Source organism: Arctopsyche grandis, chromosome 8, assembly GCF_051622035.1.
Source record: "Arctopsyche grandis isolate Sample6627 chromosome 8, ASM5162203v2, whole genome shotgun sequence".
NCBI lineage: Eukaryota > Metazoa > Arthropoda > Insecta > Trichoptera > Hydropsychidae > Arctopsyche > Arctopsyche grandis.
The window spans coordinates 12,613,732-12,623,260 of record NC_135362.1 but is presented as its reverse complement, the minus strand read 5'-3'; positions in this window follow the sequence as shown (position 1 = coordinate 12,623,260).

Genomic DNA, 9,529 nt, shown 5'->3' with positions numbered 1-9,529 from the left:
TGACTATTTAAAATCGTTTTTAATCACTGTCATTGTATATCATTTTAATTATAATGATCATATAATGACAGCTAAATACATTTTATATTAATGATTTAAAGGTATCCTTTTAGTAAAAAAGTAGATTGAAGACATAGTTTGTGAATAATTCTAATGAAAATCAAAATATTTGAAATATTGTTTGTTTTTTTGAAAACAAAAACATCGCTTTACAAAAATGCAAGTTTGAGAAACATTAGATCTTTAAAAAATCTAAAACACAAATGAAACTGTTCACCAGCTAATTTGAGATGATAAAAAAGTTATCATTACAGTTATCATTTGTGGCCGATTAAAAAGAGATTTGAAGGTCATGTCAACCTGAGCTCGACATACGAGTGGAAAGGGTTGATTGATATAATTAACAAAAAAGGTCATAAAACACAGCCTTTAAAAACTCACATTTATAACATGAAAATATAAATAAATAGAATAAAGGGACAAGGAAAAAGTTACGAAATTCATTTGTCTATTTATATTAGTATTCCAATGGCTAAAATCCCTTTTTTGATTCTTAAAATAGGCAACAATCCCGCTTAATTTCATATTAATATTTTTGCAAAGGCCAAAAATGAATGAACGTGAACTAAGAACTGGATTTTGTTTAATCGTCCTATCAACCCCTAATATATTTTTAATCTACGCAGCCCTGTATCGACATTGACGTTCCAATACATCGCGATCTAAATGCGCAAAAGAAGGAATTATTACGTGGCCAAAAATACGTCTCGGTCGAATTGAGTTGAGTGTATGAGATTTTTTTTATTGTTAAAAGCTTTCATCAAAGTGACGGGTGTTTAAAATCGTAATTCCATGTAGTATCGAATGAAGGAAATGAATCAGGAGTTCAAACAATCAATCAAAGGACCGTTTTAGCCGGTCAACAAAACGAAATGAAATAGTCGAGTACGACTTTTATCGACTATTAATCAACGAAGTTTTTGTGCGTGCTTTTAAATCTAAAATTCATTAATTACAATCGTAAAATATAATTCTATTATGTATATTAAAGCCCGCTTTTACACAGTATGATTCACGACTCATTTATATGTACTTAAGTATAATAAAGGTTTATTAGGGAGGTCATTTTAGCCACACCAACAAAGCTCCGGAAATTGATCGTTATCGAGTTATATTTTTAAAGAAACATAATTCGCATTCATTTTGATTTAATGATGGATAAATTTTTTTTTAAAAATTCTAGTAAGCGTAGTATTATGATATTTATTTGCATGGCTACGATAAGAGAGTCGGGAAAATTAGGTCAGGATGGTCTAGAAAACCATCTGTAATATTTATGAAGATGTTGTTGAACGTTGGAAAATACCAGAGATGATTCGACGAATTGCGATAAGCCAGCATCTTGAGAATGCACAAAATTTATTAAACTACCACCCCCAGATAAAGTGGTCATCAAAAAGAATGTATACGTACTTTGTTTTAATGAAATTTCATCCAGAAATATAATAATTAAAGATTGAAATATCAAAAATAGGTGCTTCTGAGAGCAATAAGCTTTTCGGCACTGTCAAAGTTCAACGAGTATTTTATAGAATCAAAAGATCAAAAACTTATAAATTGAGAATTCTATCCTCATCTATCTATCCACAACCACAGCGTAGTGCACTGGTGGAGGTATTACATACTAGTAGAGAGGTCGTGGGTTCAAGTTCCGGTGAAATACGCTGCTGGCGAGATCTTGTAGTTATTAAAACACAGATCGACCATGTCTTATTATAATTTTCCAATTTTTCTAGCTTAAATTTTCTTAATTGTTGTGACGGGTCGAATAAATCAGCATCCCCCTATAAATTTCTCGCAAATTCGAGCTATTATCATCTTGAATTTGTCGAATATTATAAACATATGGTACCTATGTACATATATAATGTATTTCTCGAAAATTTGCTGTGCATTAAAAAAATATGAATTGTCCATACATAGATGTATCTATTATATATGTACTGTTACGTTTGTAAAATTGTTAGTACTTATGTACAAAAATAATCTAGTCATGTGTGTCGCGTTGGAATAACTCCTGTCATGGCACATATGATGTATTTTTGTATGTTTGTATAAAAGAGCTATTTTCTTCAATGTGTTTGGTATTAATTCATTAAGTTTTTAGATACAGAAAACCTTTAGACAGAGAAAGAAAGCCTCTAGAATCTCATCATATAAGGTTATGTGGGAAAAGAAAGAGGAAGAGGAAAATTCCCGACTAGTTAAATTGACATATGTATGTATGTACATACATACATATGTAGATTTTTCAACACATAATTTAACTAGGCCTATTCGCCTAATAAATATATGAAACAATTCTTCGATCAACATGATTGTCTTGAAATTTGGAATCGCTGAAATATTGAATGTTTTTCTGAAAAAAGTATGCTTTGTATAGCGAAACATGAACGAAATTTGGGTAAGAAATATGTATGAAGTTAACGGACTTAGTGACGTAAAGAAGCTTAAATGGAAATAAATGGAACACATGGCTAGAAAATTGGATGGAATACGAACAAGGCTGATATAGTACCCAAGAGAATAATATAATATCATATAGAAGATAGCTAGCTACGTAAGTGCACGATAAAATATGTACAAAGTACAAAGTAGATAAGAAACATTAAATGTTTTAAAGCTTTATTATTAATTAATTTGCATTAGAAAAGATTTAAACATGTATGTTCATATAAAAATACGAATTAAAATATTTCCTTACTAACAATATGAACATGTAATGTTTGTTCAACAGAAAGTTTTAATACCATGGACGGAAAAATCTCATTCTAAATTACATGTTATAAAACATATGTGTAGAAAAAGCAAATACTGTCCTTTTGCCCAACGTAAACGTCACTTATTGTACGTACACATGCGTTTGCCATTTTTACAAAGCGTCCAAATGAACCCTGCCTCGTGGGTTTCGATGTCGTCGTGAATGGGGGGTGGAAAATGGAGGAGAGCAAGCTTGTGAAAGCGGGGTGTGGGGAGGTCGGGGTCCTTTCAGGCTTTTCACGTCGTGCGAGGAAAACTCCTCCATTATAACGAGGGTCGACGGAAAGTTCACGTCGGCCCGAACGCGGAAATAAAAGCGCGTTTTCCCCGCCTCGTGCAGAAATTAACCTGGTTTCGCGTCTGGTTAGCGAAACCACAATAAATGTTGAGCCAGTGGCAACAATAAAGCGTGGTTTTATGCCTCGTAACGTGAAACCGGCGCCAAAAGAAACATATTTTTATTGCCGTCGACGGCTTTGATGTGGCGTTCGCTGGGACACCAGTCTGGTCTGCGTCAGTATCAAAACGATATACCCATAAAAGACTAATGGATTCTTTCTTTTTTTTGGTTAATTCAAATTTTCCAGGTACTGTTGTTATACATTTTGCTATTTTATTGTCCCTTCAGATCGTTGAACTTGCGCAAGGTTTAAACTTCAAAGCGAGTAATGGTCTAAACTTTGAAAAGGTCCGTGGGGCTGTTTGAATTATTATTGGTTACATACATACATAAGTTTCAAACATAAACTTTTCTAAAATATAGATACAATACATTATGTGAATTATTATCTCCGATATACATACATATGTGGTTTTCTCTAGTGTATTAGATTTTCTTCTGGGAAACATTTTAAGACTTCGGGAAGACGAGTGACAAAAAATGGCTGACATGATATTGTGTGGATATATGTATGTACATACATCGTGTAATTTTAATAAAAAAATATCGTGAAGATAAATAATCAAAAAATACTAATATCTAATCCATAAATGATTGAATAAAAATTTCGCGATATTTTAATTAATAAAAAAAAAATTTAAATTCAAACTTAAAATTTTTAGTTCAAAACCATATTTCAAAATTTAACGACTTAATTTAATTTCAAATCATATTACTTATATTTTCTCAGAATTCATCATTAAAATATGTCAAAAAATGCTATAATATCAAATATATATGATATATACATAGGTACATATAGCTGTATATATGTATGTATTTCATAAAAATATGAACATCCTTTACACCTATTATAATTTATAATGATTTTAGTATTTTTTCTTTTGTCTTTCTGAAAACATTACATATAATATTAATTTATTATGGCAACCCTAATACTATACCATAAATCATGAATTTCGAATTACTTTATGTAAATATCTATTAAAACTATGACTAATCGACACAGGAAAATCAGTATGTGAACTTATGATATTACAGATGACATGAATGTTAATGATTCAATAGACACACGTGATACTGAATTTAAACAAGGTAAATTATTCAGAAACCATTATTCAACAGTACCAACAATATTTCGAAAAGATGAATCATGAATTAGTCTATTAAAGTGTTAGATATGTACATATATACATACATATATAATACATATGTACATACATATATGTTATTGAACACATTAGATGACAAAAAAGTAGAAGTAGTAAATAATTATTTATATTTAGGTCATATAATAGACATGTCCGGTAGTAAAGAAGAAGATATAAAGATACGTATGAAATTAGGATGTAGTGCACGTGGACGAATGAATGTTGTTTTTAAATCAAAAATGCCAATCTGCCTGAAGAAAAATATCTTCGATCAATGCGTTCTGCCAGTGATGACGGATGGATGTAAAACTTGGACACTGAACACTAAGTTGATACACAAAGACCAATGCACTCAAAGAAGTATGGAACGCTGTATGCTTGGCATAACGAGGAAAGACAGAAATTGGAACACGTGGGTCAGAAGTATAACAAGAGTAGTGGACATAGTGGAGAGAGTAAAGATATTGAAATGGCAATGGGCGAGCCACGTGGCTAGAAGAATGGACGAAAGGTGCTAGAATGGTTCTAGAAAAGAAGTGCTAGAATGGTTCCCGAGAGAATGCAAAAGGATAAAAGTAAGACTGCAAGGAAGATGGGTAGACGAAATTAGGAAAATATAGGGGGAGATGGATGAGAGTTGGGCAAAAAAGAGACGAGTGGAAGCGTGTTGGAGAGGCCTTCATCCAGCCGTGAATGGTGAGCGGTTGTAGATGATGATGATAATACATACATACATACATATGTGTATAAGACATAGACATATTGATTACCAAATTTTAACCAAAATTTCACCTTTTGTTGGTATTCCATCAAACACACGATACACTTTTTGTGTACATAAATTCTACAAAGCACACGATATATGTATATTATTTTTTTATATATAATATAAAAAATAATATATTTATTATATAAAAAATAATATACATGTATTTAATAAAAGTAATAAATTAATTAAGTAATATCATTTATGATTTTAATCCAAATAACCAACAACTTTATTTGGTGATACATCAATTTATGTAAATATTATTTATCGGCTTGTATTTTACTGTAAAGTATTTTAGTCTTTATCAGTATTTAAATATAAAAGGTTAGTATTTATATTAAACGGCCAATATCCATCGTTCAGTATAAATAATAAATGGTCAGTATTTATGTATATCAAATGGTCAGTATTACTGTTAAATGTTAAGTTTTATATATTTTGATTACTTTTCGGTTGGCATCACCACAAGGTTGATTCGATTTAGATAGAAATTTTTATACTGTCCAGTTGTTATTTATACTGACATTTAACAATATAATACAGAGCATTTTGAGCTAAAATACTAGCCGAAAACCTTTACATAAAGTAAAAGGATTTGGCTTTTAAGCCCAGAAGAGTGTTTGTATCAATAATTAAGCTACATACATATTACTCACATGAATTGGTTCCGTCAGGTAGAAATGTGCCAATTGACATATGATATATGCACATAGTACATATGTACATACAAGAAAATTCACCATCAATCTTTACGCCAAAATGATGCAAATTTCAAAACTGTACAATATAATATACGATGAGTGAATCACATGATAGGCGTCTAGTGGCGATTCGGGAAAACTCTTATCGTCAGTGGGTTATATGGGTTGGCTCGACGCCTGCTTTACGTTCACCTGACTGCCCATTATTGAGTCTGTTTACAGTGGGTTAGAGAGTGCGAGAGTCGGGTATTGGCCGGGTACAGTCACCGGTCCACAAAGAGCAGGTGTAAATGAGTATACAGCATTTGAACCCGGGCCAGTCGACTTAAATACGCCCGACAGAAATCGATCCGGCGACAATTAATTGTCATCGACGAACGGTCGGATTGCCTTTCCGACTGGGAAATGTCACCGGCACTTCAACTGTAAAGGGGACCGGTTGAGATTGGATGAAATTCTCCGACGGATTCGCACTTGTGATAAGTATGAGTGCTTGGACAGTTTCGGCAGTTGGTAATTTGTTTCGTACAATACTAACGTTTCGTCTTTGAGTGGCTTAAAACGTTAAAACTCAATTACAATCTATTGAATAAACAAGAAGACAAACTCACTTCGTACAAAAATGATAAGAACATGGCACGAACGTGCTCTTGGTTTCCAGTTGGGATGGGCATATTTTCATATCATTGTTAATTCGTACAATTTTATCATTTCGACAAGTTCCTCCTATATTTTTTCAAATATCATTGTCAAACATACATATGACAATAAAAAGATGAAATATCACCGAAAACACTCCAGGAGATGAGTTTTGCCTAGGATGCGATTGCATAGGTTAGACGTTTTTTGCGTTTTTCTTTTACATGTGCAAAAATATCAACAACAAAAAATACCACTCTGTGTGTCTGCACCTTTACTCTTTTGTTACTTTAGGAAAGTAGTTAAATAAAATATATATTCACAATGAAAACATCCATTATAACGCGATTTGGGATCCATTTCTAAACTAGCTGAACTGTAATTAGTAGGGGAGATTTTGAAATCACAAAAATCCTATTTTTATAGTTACTCTCAATAGCTATTAGGGCGAAAACACACTGAATAGTATGGAACGTCACGTCCTTGGCTCCACGATGCGACAGTGAATGTTCCCCAAATCGAATTCGGATATATGTATGTAGATGCACGTGTAGAGTGCATATGTTTGTCCCACATTTCTTCAAAAATGGAATTCTACATTATTAAGCACTGTCAAACGAGGATAAATACAAAGATAAAATATCACCGAAAACATCACAGGGGGTGATTTTTAGGACTGTGAACCATGTATATGGGCTAGAGGTGCTGCGTTTTTCGCATGTTTAAAAGTATCTAGAAAAAAACACGTACCACCATACCACTCAGTATGTTTTTGCCTTTACTCATAACAATATAATTAGTTTAAAACCAAAAGCCAGAGCTTTTTGATGAAAATTGAATCATCACGGCTTGTAATACGTTTATTCCGCTTTACCGATAATTCTGGATATATCGAATTAAAATAAGTGATAAACCACTAGTAATACATAAAAAAAACAATAGCAGCAAAAGTTCAAACAATAATAGAAGTAGTCGCAAAACATATGAGCCGTTATATTTAAAAGTGACAAAAGTCCCTTTTCTTCATTTCGAGAAATATTTCGCAAAACATTAAATATAATATTTTGCGTTTAACAATACTTAAAAATACTGATGTGCTGTAATACGTTTATTATGCGTTCCTGAGATTCTGAATATATCGATTTAAAATAAGTGTTAACAATTTGTGAATTAAGTCAAACATAAATAGTGTTTTTGGAACTGAAATTTGGACTTCCACCACTTTCAAATATAACGGTTCACAGGTACAATTGAAAGACGGATACCTATTACATATGTAGTACATAGTTTTTGTATAATATTATGATATTTAGTTTTCTAGCCTAGAAAATAATATAATGCATGTGTGAATAAATAGGTTGGCATGCATGAGATGAAAAATTCATACATGTAACGCTTCGAACGATTTGGTTCGTTGTGGCTCTCCATCAAATAAACAATGTTGTAAACCGCCCAACGAGTTTCATTATACTGTACTGTCTATGTCTCCTGACAAGCAGATCCTACAATATTTTAAATACATCATTCCCTATTCTAACGTAGTGAAGTTTAATTAAATTATCAAATTGATGAAATACTAGGTTTATCGCGTTACGTATTTCCTATTCGATAAACATGTATCTGAGAATTTCTCGGGAGACTTGTTGATGATGTGTGTATACACATAAGAGGTTAAAACCGTATCATATACAACGTGAGATCAAAAATGCCATCACAACAAGACGGCGTTTGAAAAGAAAAACACACAAAAATTGGCAACTTGGTCATAAACCGCATTGATTCAAATCGACGTATCACTATGCCGAAGTTCGAACACAAACAAATCATTGGAATAGTCCGATATACATACATATGTACATATATTTAGAATCGGCGGTTGTGATTTTTTTTCATTTTTATTTCCCGTCCTCCTTCTTTTCCATTTCATATGCGGTTGATGAATGTTCGCGCTCTCCTAGCAGCATTTGATGTGCGGCTTTTAAAATTAATAAAAAATAAATTATATCGAAAGCGTGATTTATGCGCTCGCGTGTTTAACGTTTACATTAAGCAAGACTTCCACTAGAGTTTTCCACGTATAGAATCAGAGAGAGAGAGAGAGACTACAGCACTAAAAACCCTTTTAATGTCCACAGCCGTAAAAGAGTTATTTGTTCTTAGAGCGAACGCGTAAAATCTACGAGAACACCGAATGCGGTGATAAAATTTTAATTTTCATCTCAAAGTATTAATATATGCGAATTCCACAGTGAGATATCATCGATAACCACTTGCCCGCCTGATATAATAATAATACACGGCGAAATATTTACGTAAAAGTTCGTTGAAACTTTTCGCGCCGGTGCGCGTGCACCGACCGTACGAATTTAATATAATAATATAATCAGATGCAGATCCAGAAGGCTTCGCTCATCTTCTCACTACCAATGTACATATGTATACATGTGTGTGTGTGTTTTTTTTATTTTTCGATTCGTTTACATCCGATCGGAATGATTTACTATCATCGGATAGAGACCGTTGGCTCGGTTTCAACAATGCGTCAGGTCCTAATACTATTTTCATCAATGGTATTAGGTATATGGCGAATTCACCAACACATCCCATCAAAGCGCGCTCATATTTTTGGAATTTATCGCGAGTGGATTGTCGAGGAAGAGATGCATGCCTCTCCCACTCTTTCTTTCAGACGTCTAATGGTGGGTATCGAAAAGGTTAAATGTAAAGTTGAACGATAACAAGGAAACCGGATAAATATCGCCGCGGGGCAAAATCGCTCGACTTTGTATACGTACATATGTACATTGTACACGACTCGACGCTGAATCGTTTGGCTTTTCCGAGAATTTTCCGACTATTGCGACATTGTATTGAGATGAAATTTTTATTATACATTCTAATTATCTTCAACTGAATTTATGTCATATATAACATTACATATGTAAAACAAAAACGGAAATTTTATTTATTTAAAAAAAATACTATGTTGTCATTACGGCATTGCTCCAAGGCGATACCTTTGGCCAACTTTATAAATTTGAAATTAAAT